At 52.8% G+C, this 19,616-nt stretch overlaps 1 protein-coding gene across 2 annotated transcripts in view; it reads right to left on the minus strand.

The window, feature by feature from the left end:
- The window catches only part of LOC133360786 (charged multivesicular body protein 1B1), a 406,386-nt gene that overhangs the window by 68,503 nt on the left and 318,267 nt on the right, over positions 1 to 19,616 (minus strand). The window lies entirely within an intron of this gene.

Here is a 19,616-nt window from a genome sequence, read left to right on the forward strand (position 1 = left end):
GTGGTCGATGACGACGGCAGTGAGGCAACCAGGACCCAGACCCCACTCTCACAGCCCCGAATCTCTGGTTCGGTGCTCATTACATCTGCCTGGCGCAGCCTGGCTCTGTCTCTGGCCACGCCCCCTTTCCAGAACCTTCGGGTTGGTTCCTGGAGCTTCTTGGCTGACTCCGCCCTTGACCTTTACCCCAGACACGCCCTTCATAACAAGGCATTATGTAATGCAGCTACAACTGTAATTACCCCCACAGGCCGGCAGGTGTCACCGTGTCATTATAATAAGACACCGAAATCAAACGTCGCTACTTTTTTTTGGTCACGCTACACGATGCCGATTGCTGGACTGGTTACAGCTTTTGGAGCGGTGTTTTGCCGGATCAGCCCGGGACCGCCGGATAATGTTGGAAGCAGCAGCCGGATAATCGCGTGATTCCGGATAATCGATGATCAACTATAGTGTCACTGACACCAGGGAGGTGCGCACTGAATGTTACATTTGAAGCTTTAACACACAGTCGTAGTCGGAGGTTTTCACGACCAATATCCATAACAGGTTTTTGTTGGGTTAGATCGTGTAAATATAAAATATGGTGTTGTTAAACCCGCCACCACCCGACACAGCCAATCGGTAACGTTTGTCACGTAAACTAAATGTGCCAATTAGTTACAAAATCTAACCCCCCCCCCAAAAAAACTCCATTGTGGATACATTTGAAATTGTCTGCGAAGATGAGGCAATGCCCCCTTGGCTGCCCGCTTTGTCTTCAGTCTCGCAGTAATCCTGCTCTGAACTTGATACGTACTTAATACAATCAACTCTACACATTTTGGTACAAACGAGTCGACCGTTGGGTCAATGATTCAAAATAAGGGAAAGTGTTGCAGGCCAATGCACTACCCCCCCCCCACCCCCCGAGTACTAAAGTGATAACAGCGGTTTACGCAGATGCCTGCATCTCCCCGAGGAGTCATCATAAATTCCTCACCACCACGTCCGTCGTTATCATCAAAGGTAAACAAAAAACACTCATTGTTCTGTATAATTCATTAATTGTAGTAATCACCATTAAACATTTACCATTTCTTGATGCACAAATTTCCCCTCGCTTCAGTTGGCGTTCGAAGTTCGGAGAGGACCGTGGCCCTGAGTGGAACGGTGCCATCCCCCGTGATCCGTGGCTCAAACAAAATCACTCGAGATGATGGCGTGTGTCAGCCAAGAGGAGTTCATGTGAATTCTGTCGCGAGGGGTCACACAATTGAACACGTAGGCAACGTAGTGGGTTTACTCTCCAACACACCAGTGTGCTGTACTCGTGTAGTGTCAATGATTCGGAGACAAGGTTTGTAGGAGGCACCTTTATTAACACCATTCCCGGTCTCGTCCACAACTCCCCACAGGAGCTCAGCCTCGCCTGTGCACAACACTGGTCGTCTAACACTGACGACGCTGACTGAGATAGCCAACTACTATCTTGTAGTGCGACGTCTAGCGGGGACGGCAGTGACTACGAGACGAGTCCACTCCCAGCACCGGCAGCCCTGAGCCCCCCACTCTCGGCTCCTTTTATGCTCCCGGCGCGTCCTGGCTCCGCCCTGACCACGCCCCCTTCACGAACTCACCCGCAGGTTCCAGGGGCTCCAGACGGGGTCCTCCGTGACCCTTGCCCTAGTTCCTCCGCTCTGCCCACACACCATGCACACCCTCACCACCCTCACCGGCTTGTGTGCTGTCTGTCCACCGCAGTTGCCGCTGTTGTCCACCAGCCGGCGCTATTACGCTACACATTACTATACACTACACTATACACTACACTATACACTACACTATACCTACTATACACTACACTATACACTACTATACACTACTATACACTACACTATACACTACTATACACTACACTATACACTACTATACACTACACTATACACTACTATACACTACACACTACACCATACACACACCCCATACACACACTATACACTACACTATACACACGACACTATACACTACACTACTATACACTACACTATACACTACAGTACACACTACACTATACACTACACTATACACCACACTATACACTACACTATACACACTACACTATACACTACAGTACACACTACAGTATACACACTACACTATACACTACACTACACACTGCACTATACACACTACACTATACACTACAGTACACACTACAGTATACACTACACTATACACTACACTCGTAACGAATTGGCACGTTTTGATTGCGTGACATCCACCTTACTGATTGGTGGTGGCGGGTTTAACGACACATTTATATTCACGCGATGTAACCCAACAAAAACCTCTTGTGGATAAGTCACGTTTGGGGCGAGACGCTCCTTCACTGACTCTGCCTGATGAATTAATTATCTCTTCCCCCCCCGCCCCCCACTACGTTTACTCGTACCAAGGAACAGTAAACCGCCGGTTTTTCGGAATGAGGTTTCTGCATTCGCGAGCACTTTCAAGAAAGTCAACTCCCATCAGGAGGAAAGAGGATGACGATCGCTTGTGTCGTGATTGAAACGTCGTAGTTTTTGGTTTATTTTAAAATGTATTATATTTTTATTAATTTGTACCTCCGTGACTTAATGTGTGGTTGATGCAAACTTGATGCCTTGCAAAATGTCAACTATTTGGCGTTTGAACATCTCGACACAAACTCTTTGGTTCTTTCGGTAAAGTCACGGTAGGTAGAAATAAAATAAAACAAACCACGACATTTTGATCACAACACAAGCGCACGACTTCATCAGGTGGGACAACCACAGCAAGACTAACGCTGAAGTCGGCGGGAGAGCTGCCGTGGCGAGAGGTTATATCGGTAAGAGAGGGGGGGAAGGGGGTAGGGGGAGAGGCCGCGTGAGCGCTTGGGGAAGATGACGTGAGGCTGGGGCTGGGGACGTTTCTACCCACGTGACTTTACCGAAAGAACCAAAGCGTATGGATTCCTGCAGTCACGAAAGCTTCAAATCAAGAATCTCAACACAACTCCTGGTTTTATTACCGTAGAGGGTGAACCCTAACTACACATTTGTACCATCTTATTTGACAGGTACTATTCTACTTTACCGAGTGTTGACATCCCCAGCGTTTAACAGTACTGCTTTTATTTTGATTATCAGCCAACACCGGCCACAACCCCGAGTTGAGGTGCACTATTGTTCTCTTTTAGTCCCCCCCCCCGTGCCATTCCCTGGCTACCACATTCAGATAAGCCCCTCCCCCCTCGCCATTAACTTGTATTTAAGGGCTTGTCTCTTGGAATTTTTCGTCACTTGAGACAGTAAATTTAGCTGTGACGGTCCCACCTGATGACGGAGACTTGTGTTGCCTCCGAAACGTCGTGATTTATTATTTTATTTATATATTTTTTATTACTTATTTTTTACCTACGTGACTTTACCGCAAAAACCTAAGAGTATGAATCCTGGCAGTCACGAAAGCTTCAAATCTAGAATGAGCCCTATTATTATGTTTCACCATTACGACAGCTTCCCCAGCCAGCTGCAAAACTCTGGAATAGGCGAAGCGCTGCCATGAGCTTGACAACGACACTGCACTGAGGGTCAGTGGGCCTGGCTCCCGTACTGGGGACACATCGTGGACAGGTTAGAGGATAACCTCGTCAAAGCAGGTTATAGTTAACGTGCATATGAAAGGTTTTTTTGTAGTTAGATCACGTGAGTATAAATGTGTCGTTAGCCCACCACCACCCACCACCACCCCAGTGAGGTTTGTTACGTCCATAAATGACGTCACGCGATTTTGAACGATTTTGGACCCCCCACCCCCGTCACACGGCGTCACAAAAATTCAGACCCCCCACCTCAAATATGACGTCACAAAGCTCTGCCCCCCCCCCAAAAAATATAAAACATGCTTCAAATCGCTTTAAACTATTGTCATTGTAGTGCGTATTTAATGTGGCGCTGCACTCTGATGCTGTAGGAGAAAACATTTATTACAAAGTCTATTTAATTAAGTAGAACGTGTTGTCTATATTTATTTAAAGTTGCACATTTTGATGTGACGTCACATTTCTCACCCCCCCCCCCTCGTCACACATCGTCACAAATGTCTGACCCCTCCCCCCCCAGGTGAGTGACGTCATTGATGGACGGCCCCTCACTCCGCTGACTCCTGACCGCCGTGGTCCGCCTTGATCGCCTCAATGTCAAATTGTCCTCGTCGCTCTGCATCAGCAGCGACACGAGAGAAGAACCCAGCGCCGATGCTCCTGGCGATTCAGGAGGAGGCATTCCCGACTGACACTCGACGACAATTTTAATTTTTGGAGCTTTCGTGACTGCAGGAATTATTCTTTGGTTCTTTCGGTTAAGTCACGTCTAAAGATAAAATAATAAATTAAAATAATAGCGACGTTTCGATTGCAACACAAGCAATCATCATCAGGCATAAGAGAAATAGCAACAAAAATCTAACTAGAAAACTATAGACAGACATACAAGCAGACAGACATCACAAGGACACACAGAGAGAGGACACATATCGGCACAGAGAGAGGGGTCGTTACTGTGACGGTCCCTTAAATATAGGGAGGGGGGGCGGGGACGGAGAGAGGGAGGGGGCAGAGAAAATTAGCATATCAATGAGTGGACGACAACGTGTTGCTGCTGCGCAAGTAAGATGACGACGTGGCACGGCAATGCAAGCTTAGCAATCTTTGAAATACGTAATCAACCAGGCTATGCGTTAATTGTGTGTTGACCGACTCTCTGTGTTGCATTACATCACATTTCGATATTTTGCGAGGTTATTTAATTTTAGTGTGTCTTTCTCCTAATTTTCAAGCTGTCTCTCTCTTCCAGTGTCTCTCTGTCTCTCTCCCCGTGTGTCTCTGTGTGTCTGTCTCTCTCTCTCCCCGTATGTCTCTGTGTCTCTCTCTCCCCGTGTGTCTCTGTTTCTCTCTCTCCCCGTGTGTCTCTGTTTCTCTCTCTCCCCGTGTGTCTCTGTGTGTCTGTCTCTCTCTCCCCGTGTGTGTCTCTCTCTCTCCCCGTGTGTCTGTGTCTCTCTGTGTGTCTGTCTCTCTCTCCCCGTGTGTCTCTGTGTGTCTCTCTCTCCCCGTGTATCTGTCTGTGTCTCTCTCTCCCCGTGTGTATCTGTCTGTGTCTCTCTCTCCCCGTGTGTCTCTGTGTGTCTCTCTCTCCCCGTGTGTATCTGTCTGTGTCTCTCTCTCTCCCGTGTCTCTCTCTCTCCCGTGTCTCTCTCTGTGCATTCTGGGAAGAGGCTGCGTCATGGCGGAGTTTCTGCTTCCCCACGTGGCGTGCTCAGAGGCCTATAGGCTTCTCACCACCCAGGCCCGAGCCTGAGAGGGTGGACACGTTTATAAACGTTGTACCCCGCTGGTTTTTTTCGTTTATTGCGTCTTTTGAGTTCAACAATTCTCTCTCCCCTTCACTGTGAGTACTTTGTTCCCCTTCACGTGGTGCTGCCTATTTTGAATTGTTTGGTGTTTCCTTCCTTCCCTACGGCGCGCCACGTGTGCTGCTCGTGCAGCCTCCTCCTCTCTCCTTGTTCCTCTTTCCCCATCGCGGGTGTGTTTGAGTTAAACTTTCCATCTCCCCTTCTCTGTGTGTTGGTCTTCCACGTGGTGCAGCTTTCTCTCTATCTGGTTCTTTAACGGGTGACTCCGTCCCTACAGCGCTCACCACCACGCCCCAGGTGTGCTGGGTGTCGCGGCCTGGGGCTGCAACCCTCCCCCCCCTCTCTGTTTCACCTATTCCATCAAAGCACTCCTCCGTCTCTCTCTCTTGCTGTCCGGCTTCAGCTTTCCTTTTCTCTTTCTTCTCCTGCCCTCTTGTAAAAAGATTATTTGTTTTTTGTAGTTTTAATCATTATTATTATTTTTTATTATTCATTTTTACTTTTGGGTCGAGTATTCTCGTCACACGCTGTGACAAGCTGGGCTCTGTCTCTCGTAGGAACGCAGTCATCTGCTTCCCTCCACCCGAGATCGCCATCGAGGACGTCACTGCAACGGTGGTCGAGCGCGTCGGCCTGGCGGGCGTCCTCATTGCCCAGCGGCAGAAGGGCGGCGAGGCCTTCTACGTGACCGAGGAGAGTTTGGTGGCGCGCCTCGTGGAGATGGGACTCGACATCAAGGGGGAGCTGTTCGTGCAGTGCACCCCTCTCTCTTCACCCGCCGTCAAAGTGCCGATCTGCAACGCGCCACCCTTCTTCAAGAGCACCGCACTGCAGCGGGACCTAGAGCGGTTGGGCAGTCGTCTCGCGCATTATCACATTCCTTCGGAGTGGGCAGGTAGGAACTTGGTTGGACAGCACGGCGTTCAGGGGGGGGGGCAGTTGGATGAGTGGGCATGTTGACCCTTCCCCCCACCCTCCCCGACATCGTCAACCAATCGCGGCGTAGCTCGGTGTTCGGTGGGGCGGTGCATGGGTGGGCGGAATTCCGGATATGCACGACATTCAAATAATCCCTGGTGGGCAGTGTGGAACCTGTTGATCCTACCTGTATCTGTTGCCTTTGAGGACACGGGACCCAAAGCTGCAACACATCATGTCACTCCAGCGACAAACCTTCGTGATCCTGAAGGACACGAACACGGACCTCAACGTGACCTTTAAGTACACGATCGAGGGCTACGGCTACACCGTGTACGCTTCCACGGCCATGCCGCGGTGTTTCGGGTGCGGTGGTGCCGGCCACGCCCGGAAAAACTGCCCAGCCAAGGAAAAGGCGGCTCAGCCTGTGCAAACACAAGCAGCGCAGCAGCAGAAGCCGCTGCAGCAGCAGCAGCGGAAGCCGCCGCAGCAGTAGAAGCAGCAGCAGCAGAAGCGGCCGCAGCAGCAGTGGAACCAGCAGCAGCAGGACGAGCCGCCGCTGCAGCAGCTGCACAAGCAACAGCAGCAGAGGCAGGACCAGCAGCAGCAGGAGGGTCTGCAGCAGCAGCAGGATGGACTGCAGCGGCAGAAGCAGCAGCAGGACCCCACCGACTCTGCGGCTGACCACGCGAAGTCAGCGACTGACGGCGAGTGGGATGGCTTCATCGTCGTTGAGTCGCGGAAGTGCACGGCTAAGGGCGGCCCTGCAGTGGGAGGGCGCAGTGGCACCCTTCCTGAGCGCACGGCCTCCGCCGAGGACAACGACAAGCAGCACAACCGCCCAGATGCAGCAGCAGGGCGTGGCGACGAGCCCGAGCCACAGGACGTGGCGAACGCCACTGACGAGGCCCACCCACCGGCGCTCGAGGGTGCCGGTCAGCCCACCTCCTCACCCGACGAGGTGATGGCTGCAGAGCCCGCAGAGGAGAGCCGGCCCGAGCCGACCCCGGCTCTGCGTGGCACGACAGAAGAGGTGGCCCCCGAGCCTCACGCGGGCACGCAGGAAAACTCTGACGACGAGGGGTCAGAGTCTGACGTCGACGAGAACTGTGAGCGAGAGGAGCGACTCGCAAGTTAGGGGGGAGCGGGAATACGCACCTGACAAGATCCTCCACTTCCTCCGTTGTACCTACAGGAAGCGTGGGGTCGGCGTCGAGGCGTTCTTCCCCGACTTGCTGGGCTTCTTGAAGACCGCACCGAAAATATATCGCGAACCGCAAAAATTTGCGTTCACCACGCGAGAATGCTACCGGCTGAAGGCGTTGGTGCAAAAAGAGGGGGAGCACTTCCCTTCCAAAGTGTCCCCCTGCAGCCACTGCCAACACCTAATACCATGGCCTCCGGTGTCAAGTTGGAATTGCAACGGTGCTCGCAGTGACAAAAGGTGGCACCGTGTCTGTTGCTTTCTCAACCATCAAAAGGCAGATGTGACTTTCGTACAAGAGACGCACCTTGACGCCACTCTACAGGCCTTCTTTAGTCACGGCGAAGACAACCTCGCTGGGGTCGCAATCGTGTTTGGCCCAAAGTTTCTTCCGGAGGGCGTGGTCTTCAAGGAGATTCTGAAAGGGCATTTGATCTCAGTGGACTTTGTGTTCAACAACACGAGGCTGTGGTGCTTCAACGTGTATGCGCCAAGCAGGAGCCGTGAGAGGAAGCGCTTCTTCTCCAGCATGCTGCGGGATGCCTTGGAGGCAGGTAGTGTGGACGACGGTCTTTGGGGGAGATCTGAACTGCACCCTCGACCCGGCTCTCGACCGCAACAGCGCTGAGCCTCACCCGGAATCCGCACGGGCGTTAGCCGACATAATGCAGCAACTGGATTTGCTCGACACGTGGCGACTCAACATCCAGCCCAGCGGCAGTATTCTTGGTGCCGCTCTGGCTCTCAAGGGAGGATGAGCCTCGCCAGGCTGGATCGACTCTACATCAACGCAGGCAGTGCCAATCTACTCGGTGGCAGTAAAATCGTCCCGTCCGGGTTCTCTGACCACCACCTGGTCTCAGTACTACTGCGTGTCCCCAGAGAGAAGCGTCGCTGCGCCTACTGGAAACTCGACGTGTGGCTGCTCGAAGACAAAACTTTACGGAGGCATTTAAGGCCTGTTGGGCACACTGGGTGACCACCAGGAGCAGCTTCAGCTCTGGCCAGCGATGGTGGGAAAACACGAAAGCACAGATCAGGGCCCTGTCTACAGCTTTCAAGCCAGCACGCCACCGCCAAGGAGGAGGCGGTACAGTACCTACAGAGCGAGCTGCTGCTGCTACTCCAGGCGGAGCTGGGCTCATCCCAGGACGCGCACAACAAGGGGGTGGTGCTGCTGGAGAAACAGCGGCTCTTCAGGACCGTCACAGACCAGCAGGCGCATAGCTCGTTCGTGTGCAAAAAAATGCAGCGCCTGGCACACATGGACTCTTCCTCCAAGTATTTATTTCGATTACGTAACAAACCCTCGAGCAATGACAACAACATTCTAAGTTTACAAACTCCAGAGGGGGAGATAGCCACAGCTGAGCGTGAAATTGCTAAGATCGCGAGGGATTTTTATTCCAATTTATTCAAAGCTGAGGGCATACATGACGAGGCTGTCTAAGAACTGCTAGACGGGGGGCCCTACCTTAGGGGACTCTGAGAGCAATCGTCTGGAAAGCCCCGTCACCCTGGAGGAGCTGCACTCCGCCATGAAAGGACTCGCAGCTGGCAAATCCCCAGGGATCGATGGGCTGCCAGTGGAGTTTTACGCAGCCTTCTGGGAAGAGCTCGGCCCCTGCCTGCTGGGGCTGCTGACGGAGAGCCTGCGGGAGGGGGAACTCACGCAGAGCTGCGGGAGGGCGGTGGTCACCCTGCTGCCTAAGAAGGGGGACCTGCGTTGCATCGAAAACTAGCGACCCGTGTCCCTCCTGTGCGCCGACCATAAAATATTCGCCAAGGTGCTGGCAAACCGCCTTAAAATGGTGGTGGGTCAGCTCGTTGAACCCGAACAGGCGTATAGCATAGTATTAGGTTTTTACCCTTTCAACTGGTACAAAAATTGACACCTTTATACAAGGCATCATGTTTGCAATAACCACAACACAAGCAGTCAAAATGCAAACAAAAAGAAACAACTCTGATAATGATATGCACTATCCTTGAAGTTGATTGGTCCACACCTGAGACAGCTTTTCATAGAGCCTAGTCTCACTTGGTGTTGGACCAGATGACGCCAAAAGGCGTACAACTCAAAAAAACATTATCAGAGTTGTTTCTTTTTGTTTGCATTTTGACTGCTTGTGTTGTGGTTATTGCAAACATGATGCCTTGTATAAAGATGTCAGTTTTTGTACCAGTTGAAAAGGTAAAAACCTATTACTATATTTTGCCACTGGTAAGCAGATGTAGCGTATTGCATCCCTGGTCGCTGCATTATGACAACATCGGCACGGTCAGGGATGTGATCTCCCTCGCGGACATGCACGACACGGACTCAGGCCTCCTCTTCATGGACCAGGAGAAGGCGTTCGACAGAGTGAGCCACGCGTACCTGGGGAAACTGCTCGTCTCATTCGGGTTCGGTCAGAATTTCATATCCCACGTGCAACTCCTGTACACGGGCACATCCAGCCGTATTTAAATAAACCAACGCCTTGGCTGCCCTTTTCCCGTGACGAGGGGGGTCAGGCGAGGATGCCCTCTCTCGGGGCTCCTCTACACCTTGTCCCTTGAGCCACTCATGCGCCACCTAAGGAAATCTCTGTCCGGGTTCAAGGTTCCGGGTCCTGAAAATGCAGTCGTAAGGGTCTCCGCATATGCGGACGACGTATGCGCTGTGATCAAAGACGCGCAGGACGTCTCCGCACTCTGCCGGGCGGTGTCGGTCTATGAAAAGGCCTCGTGCAACAACAGCAACATCAACAGCCGGTGGAGAGCAGGCAGCAACAACAACAGCAGCAACACCCCCCCACCGACGTTACTGTGAGCTGCGCTCAACCGATGGATGACGACGGGGAGGGGGACTTCCCTGTCGTTGAGTCGCGAAAACGGAAAGCTAGAGGAGGCACCGCAGTAGGAGGAGGCGGTGGCACCCGCCCAAAACGCAAATAAAAACAGCAGCAACAGCAGCAGCGACGAGCAGAACGACCGCCACAACACAACAACAGAACGTGGCGACGAGCCCGAGCCGCAGGAAGCGGCGAAGGAAAACAACAAAGCCGACCTGCTTGATGACAGCAGAGGTGACGAGCGACCACCAGACCCGAACTCAGATTTAGCAGCCCCGGAGAGAGAGAGAGGGAGGCTGGAGACCACCGCTACACTCGCCGGGAACATGGCGCCCAAGGACGCCGACCACCCCACCCCCTCACCCAACGAGGTGCTGGTAGAGGAGGCCATGGAAGGGAGCCAGTTCGAGCTGGGGGGGGGGCTTCGGAACGACTCAACCCACCCGAGACTCACACGGTCGCAGGGGAGGATTCGGATGACGAGTCAGAATCCGACGCTGACGACACAAGTGAGAAGAGCTACCTCAAACGTAACGAAGGAACGGGAGTACGCGCCCAGAAAAATCCTCAAATTCCTCAGGGAAAACTATAAAAAGCGTGGGACCAAACCCGAAAAATCCTTCCCCGACCTACAAGGCTTCTTAAAGATAGCCAAGAAGATACAGCGCACGCCGGACTCCTACGACTTCGCCCCGCAGGAAAACCACTGGCTAAAGGCGCTAATGCAAAATTTAAAAAGAAGCACCTCTCCCTTCTAGAGTGCCCCCCCCCAAAAATGTCGATGTCACAACCGAAACCTAAAGCCACGGCGACCTCCGGTGTCAAGATCTCGAGCCTCAATTGCAACGGAGCCTGAGGTGACGAAAGGTGGCATCGCATCTGCAACTTTCTGGACGAGCACAAAGCAGATGTAATACTCCTACAGGAGACCCACCTCGACGCCACTCTCCACAACCAACGTCAACATCTCATAAACAGCCAAACTTTTTTTTTCAGTCATGGAGAAGAAAACCGCGCAGGTGTTGCAATTCTATTCGGCCCAAAATTTATCCCGGAGGAAGTGGTCTTTAAAGAAATCAAAAGGGCACACCTGATCTCAGTGGACTTTGTGTACAACAACACGAGGTTCAGGTGTCTGAACGTATACGCGCCAAGCAAAAGCCGAGAGAGAGAGAGAGCAGTTCTTCACCAGCACACTGCGAAACACCCTAGAAGCAGGCAAAGCGGATGAGGTGATTATGGTCGTAGGCGGGGACTGGAACTGTACGCTCGACCCAACACTCGACCGCAACGGCCCCGAACCATACCCAGAGTCTGCACGACCGCTCGCAAGCATGTTACAACACCTTAGATTCACAGACGCATGGAGACTGCAGCACCCAACCCAGCGACAATATACATGGTGCCGCGTAACCCCCCAAGGCAGGATAAGTCTTGCCAGGCTTGACCGTATATACATCAATGACGGAAACGTAAACCTGCTTGGAGACTGCGAAATAAAGCCGTCGGGCTTTTCCGACCACCATCTAATCATGGCGCTGCTGCAAGTGCCTAAAGAGCTGCGCCGCTGCCCCTACTGGCGGCTGGATGTGGAACAACTTGGAGAAAAGGATTTCAGAGCAGCCTTTACGGCCTATTGGCCGAACTGGGAAAAAACCCAAGACACCTCCGGCCCCAGCCCACAATGGTGGGAAACCGTAAAAGCACAAATCAGAGCCCTCTCCATGCAGCTCGCGGGCCAACGCGCCGCTGTCAAACGAGATGCGGTGCAGCGCCTAGCGAACGAACTACTACGGCTCGAAGCAGAAATAGGGTCAGGCAGAGACACACAAGAAAAGGAGAGCGGGTCACCACTGCTGCTAGAAAGACGGCAGCTTTTTAAAACCATTACCGACCAACAAGCACACAACTCCTTCGTCAAAAATAGGATGCAGCACCTTGCACAGGCAGACTCGCCCTCCAAGTACTTTTTTCAACATAGTAACAACAATAAAAACGGCAACCCTCCCTCAAACAACAGGAATAACATCTCAAGCCTGATGACCGAGGAGGGTATAATAACAACTGCTGAAGAGAAAATTAGGAGGATCGCCACACGCTTCTACTCAAACCTGCTCCAAGGCGGAAACACGCAGGAAGAAGCGGCCGAAAAACTCATAGAAGGGGGCCCCACCCTGGAGGAGGGAGAAAGAGAAAAACTAGAAACCCCCATCACCCTAGAAGAGCTACGTATTGCGATGGCAGGGCTACCCAGAGGAAAATCCCCAGGGATTGATGGGCTCCCAGTAGAGTTTTACGCAACCTTTTGGGACGTGCTCGGCCCCTGCCTGCTCAAGATATTGATGAAAAGCCTACAAAAGGGAGAGCTGCCACTCAGCTGCAGGAGGGCAGTGGTAACGCTGCTGCCCAAAAAAGGAGATCTCCGGCGAAGAGAGAATTGGCGGCCAGTATCCCTTCTGTGCACGGATTACAAAATATTTGCCAAGGCAATAGCGAACCGCTTGAAGACTGTAGCGGGTCACGTCATACAACAGGAACACACTTACTGCATCCCCGGCCGCTGCATCTATAACAATATAAGCACAGTCAGAGACATCATATCCCTAGCAGAAATCCAGAACATAAACTCGGGACTCTTACTAATGGATCAAGAAAAAGCCTTTGACAGGGTAGACCGTGCATACCTGGAGAAGCTTTTACTCTCCGTCGGGTTCGGACAAACTTTCACAACGTACATAAAACTCCTGTACACCAACATATACCAGTCCTTCCAGAAAAACGCGATTATGCGATCGCAAGATTCCACGCAAAATCAGCCAAAGTCCGCATATTTATGCGGGGGGCGCGTTTTTTCAAATACGCCGCACTTTCGCCGCATAAATTGCAGATTTCCGCGCGCAAAATATGCGGGCTTGCATGATTTCATAATCCCCGCATTTTCGTTGCAAAAAGTCACATATATCTTAGCAGAAAGTTGAAAAATGTTGCGTTTACTTCACACAAGCGCAGCCATTTCCCCTGTTGCCATGGGAACGTTATGAAGTGACGTCACTCATTACAGTTGTAAGATTGCACTTTTTTGTTAGTAGTATGTACATTTACATTACTGTAAGACTGTACTGTTACTGTATTGCTTACGTTACTGTGCACTGAAAACACTTATTTTAACAGAAGATGTCTGTTTTGTATAGCTACCTCTGTAAAACAGGAAGCACACATTTTATTTTTTAATATTTTATTTATTCATTTTTACAGAAGTTGTAGCATATTCATTTTGTAAAGCTACATAACTTGTTCGACTCAATGTTTTGTAAGTTTGAGCCATCTGTTTGTTAAGGTCTGAAATAAAACAAGATGAGAACTTAAATATTCCCAGCACTTTCTGTGATGTAGTATGCTTGCTTATCATAGGAAGTAATAAGAAATGACTCTTTACATTAAAGTAGTAGCCTAGTGAATAGGGTGTTGGGGGAATCACTTTTTTTTCTCTTTTTCATCAAACCGCAGTTTTTGCAAGTTCCCGCAATTTTTGCAAGTTCCCGCAATTTAATCGCATAAAATTGCATAAATATCCCGCATATTCCATCGCATTTTTTAAGAAAACGTGCCGCATAATCAACGATTTTTGCCCGCAACAATCACCAAAAAACTCCGCGTTTTTCTGGAGGGACTGATATACAGCACCCTAAAGATAAACCAGCGCCTGAGTCGCCCCTTCCCGGTAACAAGAGGAGTGAGACAAGGATGCCCCCTCTCAGGGCTCCTATACGCACTGTCCTTAGAACCGCTCCTCAGAAGACTGAAGAACACTCTGACCGGACTTGTGGTTCCAGGCCCCGACAAGGCAAGCATCAAACTCTCTGCATATGCCGATGACGTATGCGTAATAATCAATAATCGAGAAGATGTCGACTCGCTACGCCGTGCAGTGCAAGCCTATGAGAATCCCACCGGCGCAAAAGTCAACTGGCGAAAGAGCACGGCGCTGCGAGTCGGGCCGCAAACCACCACGCAACCCGTACCCCTCCCGAGCGGAGTTAAGTGGTGGGACGACGGGATCTCATACCTCGGAGTCTATCTGGGCAAACCCCAGATAGTCGAAAAGAACTGGACGGAATTAATTGAGAGGCTCGAAGCCAAATTGAAAGCATGGGCACACCTCCTCACACAAATGTCCTTCAGAGGCAGAACGCATATTGCAAACAACTTAGCCGCCTCTGTACTGTGGCACAGAACAAAGACCCTCTCCCCTCCAGAATGGCTAATATCAAAAGCGAATAGGTCACTTGCCTCCTTCGTCTGGGCAGGAAAACATTGGCTTAAACCCGGTGTTCTTCACCTGCCACTGGACGAAGGCGGACAGGGTTTAATAGATGTTGTCGCCAGAATCATGTGTTTCCGAATCCAGGCCGTGAAGACCATACTTTACGATTCAGAAGAAACACCGTGGAGATCGCTGGCCCTCGCTCTGCTAAGGCAAGCCGGAGGACGAATGGGATATGGAAACGAACTGTTCCTCATGGACCTCGTCCTGGTTGACTGCAGTGGGCTGCCACCATACTACCGGAGCCTAGGGGAGGGCGTGGCAAAGCCTAAAGTGGGTCAGGGCAAGTCCATATTGCGGTACGAATGCTTTCCTGACGGAGCCCCTGTTTTTTAATAACCTTTTCGGGGAGCTGAGAGAAGAGAAGACTGATGGCTCATCGATTCGTCACAGCCGGGGTGAGAACAGTCGGTGATCTGGTGGAAACCCACGACGGCCGCCGAAAGTGGAGGAACGCAGCCGATATAAGCCGCACCGCGGGCCTCAGCACAATGCTAGCCGTGGAGAAGATATTACGCGGAACGCTCTCAACATAAATACACTCGAAGACACCGGCACTGCTCACCCCCCCCTCCCCGCTTTCCAGTATCCCAGGCTGGAGTGTCTGGCGAGGGGAAATGGGATAATTTGTTTCCCGCCGCCCGAGACTACAGCCGAGGCCGTCGCAGAGGCGGTGGCCGAGTCTGTGGGCTATGCCGGCGTCCTGACTGCGCAAAGGCAGGACCGCGGTGTGGTCGCGTATGTGGTGAGAGAAGAAATGGTGGCAAGCCTGGCAGAGACAGGGATCACCATCGGGGACTTGTACGTGCAGTGCACCTCGCTCTCGACACCAGCCATCCTGGTGCTCATCTCAGGAGCCCCCCCGTTTCTGAAAGGTACGGCGCTGAAGCAAGACCTCCAGCGCTTCGGGACAGTGGTCACGAACGTGACAATGCTGCCGCTCAGAACACGAAACCCGAAGCTGGCGCACGTGATGTCCTTGCAACGCCAGACGTACATGATACCCAAGGACGGAAAAACGGACTTTGACTTACATTTTAAGTACACAATAGAAGGACATACCTACACGGTTTATGCCTCGTCGGCGGCGCCACGATGCTACGGGTGTGGTGGCATGGGGCACACCCGTAGGAGCTGCCCAAAGGAGAAGAAGGCAAAGACGGCGCCACCCGAGGCAGCACCACTACAGGAGGCAGAAGTGACGCAGCAGCGGCCAGCAGCAGATACCACCGCCGCTGCCGTCGCGACAGCGGCAACAGATAACATCACCGCCGCCGCCGCAGCAAATGCTGCCGCCGCCGCCGCCACCACGGCGGCAGCAGCGGCAACAGCAGCAGCAGCAGTCGGGGGAAGGCAAGCAGCGACAGCAACAACAACAGCAGCAGCGACACCCTCCCACCAACGATGCAGCAAGCTGTACTAAAGCAATGGATGACGACGGGGAAGGGGAGTTCACCGTCGTCGAGTCGCGGAAAAGGAAGGCCAGGAGGGACACCGCAGCGAAAGGAGGCGGTGGCACCCGGCCAAAACGTACAGTGGCCGCAGCGACAGCTGCAACCGAAGGCGAAGGCAGCAGCGGTAACGGCAGCAGCGATGAGCTGAACGGTCACCACCACGCAGTAGCAGACCGCGGTGACGAGACCGAGCCGCAGGTGGCAGCGATGGAGAACAACAATAGAGCCGACTCGCCTGGCGAAAACGGAGGTGAGGAACGACCACCCAACCTGGACCCGGTGTTCCCCCCTCCCTCAGAGGGAGAGAGAGGGGGGCCGGAGGCCGACGTGGTGCTCGTCAAACACACGGAGCTCGGAGACATCCCCCCCCCTCCGCCCGACGGAGCGCGGGAGGAGGGAACCATGGAGGAGAGCCAGATCGGGCTAGGAAGTGCCTCGGAGCGACCCGACCCAACTGAAACCCACGCAGCCATAGAGGAGGATGCGAGCGACGCGGAGTCGGAATACGACGCGGATGGAGCCGCGAGCGAAAGGAGCTACTCCAGTGTGGCGACAGAACGGGAGTACGCGCCCGAGGAAATCCTCCTCTACCTCAGGCAAAACTACAAAAAGCGGGGGATCATACATGAAGTGACCTTCCCCGACCTACAGGGCTTCTTGAAGACGTCCCGGAAAATACAGATCACACCGGAGTCATATGACTTCACCAAGCAGGAGATTTTCCGACTGAGGAAAATGGGGCAAGCAATGAAGAGGGAACACCTCCTCCTCCAAGAGGGCCCCCCCAGGGTCGATGTTACAATTGACATCTAAAATCACGATGGCCCTCAACATCAAGGTCTCGAGCTTAAACTGCAATGGAGCCAGGTGATGAGAGGTGGCACCGCATTTGCACCTTTGTAAATGAACACAAGGCGGATGTAACGCTCCTGCAGGAGACCCACCTCGACGCCTCTCTTCATGATCAGCGACAACACCTTACAAACACCCCGGGCTTCTTTAGTCATGGGGAGGGAAACCGTGCGGGCGTCGCGATCCTGCTCAGGCAAGGGTTCACTCCGGAGAGAATAGTTTACAGAGAAATTCTAGCGGCACACCTGATCTCGGTGGACTTTGCATACGGCGGCACGAAATACAGAGTTATAAACGTATACGCACCCAGTAAAAGCAAGGAGAGAGAAGTCTTCTTCGCCAATGCATTGCGTCGCACTTTAAAAAATTTAATGAAGACGAAGTAATTGCAGTCGTAGGGGGCGACTGGAATTGCACCCTCGACCCAGCGCTTGACCGAAATAGCCCGGAACCACACCCGGAGTCTGCACGTCCACTCGCCAAAATTCTACAACACTTCGGTTTCACGGACGCGTGGAGGCTACAACACCCATCCCAACGACAGTATACGTGGCACCGCGAGCCTGCCCAAGGAAAAATGAGCCTGGCCAGACTCGATAGAATATACATAAACGAGGAAGGGGTGAACCTGCTGGGCAATAGTAGAATAGACCCGTCTGGGTTTTCCGACCCATCATCTGATTTCGACGTCGCTGCGAGTCCATGGAGAGTCGCGCCACTGCCCCTATTGGCGGCTGGACGTAGGGCAATTGGAAGAGAAAGTTTTCAAAACAGCCTTCGTGGCCTGCTGGCCGCACTGGAGGAGGGAGCAGACCACCTTCGGCTCCGGCTCCGGCCCGCAGGAATGGGAAACTCTGAAAACGCAAGTTCGAGCGCTCAGCCTGCAGCTCGCGGGACAGCGGGCTGCCATTAAACGTGATGCGGTAGGGCGCCTAGCAGACGAGCTTCTGCGACTCGAAGCCGGGATAAGTACAGCCACAGACGCACACGAGGATAGAGATGAGCCGCTCCTCCTGCTGGAACGGCGCCAACTCTTCAGGAGCATCACAGACAAGTAAGCGCACGCCTCCTTTGTAAGGAAGAAGATGCAACACCTCACGCACGCAGACTCACCCTTGAAGTATTTTTTTAGACTTGGAAAAGGTGACAGAAGCGCCCCCCCACCCTCGCGCAACGGCAATGCCATCCTAAGTCTGTCCACTGAAGAAGGGGCGATAACGACGGACGAAAAGGAAATTAGGGAGATCGCTACGCGATATTACTCTGACCTACTCCGGAGCGAGCATACGCAGAAGGGAGCGGTCGAGGAGCTCTTGGAGGGAGGTACCACCCTTGGGTGTGAGGAAAGGGAAAGACTGGAGAGCCCCTTACCTTGGAGGAGCTGCGCATCGCCATGGAAGGGCTGCCGAAAGGGAAGTCCCCGGGAATCGACGGGTTACCAGTAGAATTCTACGCGGCGTTTTGGGACATGCTCGGCCCCTGCCTGCTGGAACTGCTGGGGGAAAGCCTGAGGAGGGGAGAAATGCCTTTGAGCTGCAGAAGGGCAGTTATAACACTGCTGCCAAAAACAGGTGACCTGTGACAAATTAGAAACTGGCGGCCCGTTTCGCTGCTGTGTACGGACTACAAAATCATCGCCAAGGCTGTGGCGAACTGCCTAAAGACCGTGGCGGGTCTCATCATACAGAATGAACAGACGTATTGTGTTCCGGGCCGTAGCATTCACAGTAATATACACACGGTAAGAGACATTATATCCGTGGCTGAAATGCAGAACACAGCGGCAGGGCTACTCTTCATGGACCAGGAGAAGGCCTTTGACAGAGTAGACCACGGGTACCTGGAGTAACTCCTACTCTCTCTCGGCTTCGGTACTACTTTTACAACATACGTCAAACTACTGTACACCAACGTCCACAGCATTCTCAAGATAAACCAACGCCTGAGCCGTCCTTTCCCCGTAACGAGGGGAGTAAGGCAGGGATGCCCCCTGTCAGGGCTCCTCTACGTGTTGTCGCTGGAGCCGCTCCTTAGAAGCCTGAGGAATACCCTAACCGGGCTGGACATTCCAGGACCCGACAAAGCGAGCGTCAAGCTCTCAGCATACGCGGACGACATATGCGTAGTAGTTAAAAACCAGGATGACGTCGCCTGCGCTGTGCCGGGCTGTAAAAAAATACGAAAACGCCACAAGTGCCAAAGTGAATTGGCAGAAGTGCACGGCGCTGAGAGTCGGACCACGGAATCCCACGCAGCCGAAGACCCTCCCAGGCGGGGTAACGTGGCAGGAGGACGGGGTCCGATATCTCGGTGTCTACCCTAGGCAACCCTCAGAGGGTCCAGAAAAACTGGTCAGACCTACTCGAGAAGCTTGAGGCAAAGCTGGGAGCGTGGGAACATCTCCTACAACACCTGTCCTTTCGAGGGAGGACGCTGATCGCGAATAATCTTGCCGCCTCAATACTGTGGCACAGAACGAAAGCCCTCCAGCCCCCTGGATGGCTGATAGCGAAAGCGAACAAAGCGCTCGTCTGGGCAGGCAAACACTGGCTAAGACCGGGTGTCCTCCATCTGCCGTTGGACGAAGGTGGGCAGGGCCTGACGGATAT

The sequence above is a fragment of the Lethenteron reissneri genome, chromosome 69 (genome assembly GCF_015708825.2).
Source record: "Lethenteron reissneri isolate LAM-NWPU_2019-01 chromosome 69, ASM1570882v1, whole genome shotgun sequence".
Classification (NCBI taxonomy): domain Eukaryota; kingdom Metazoa; phylum Chordata; class Hyperoartia; order Petromyzontiformes; family Petromyzontidae; genus Lethenteron; species Lethenteron reissneri.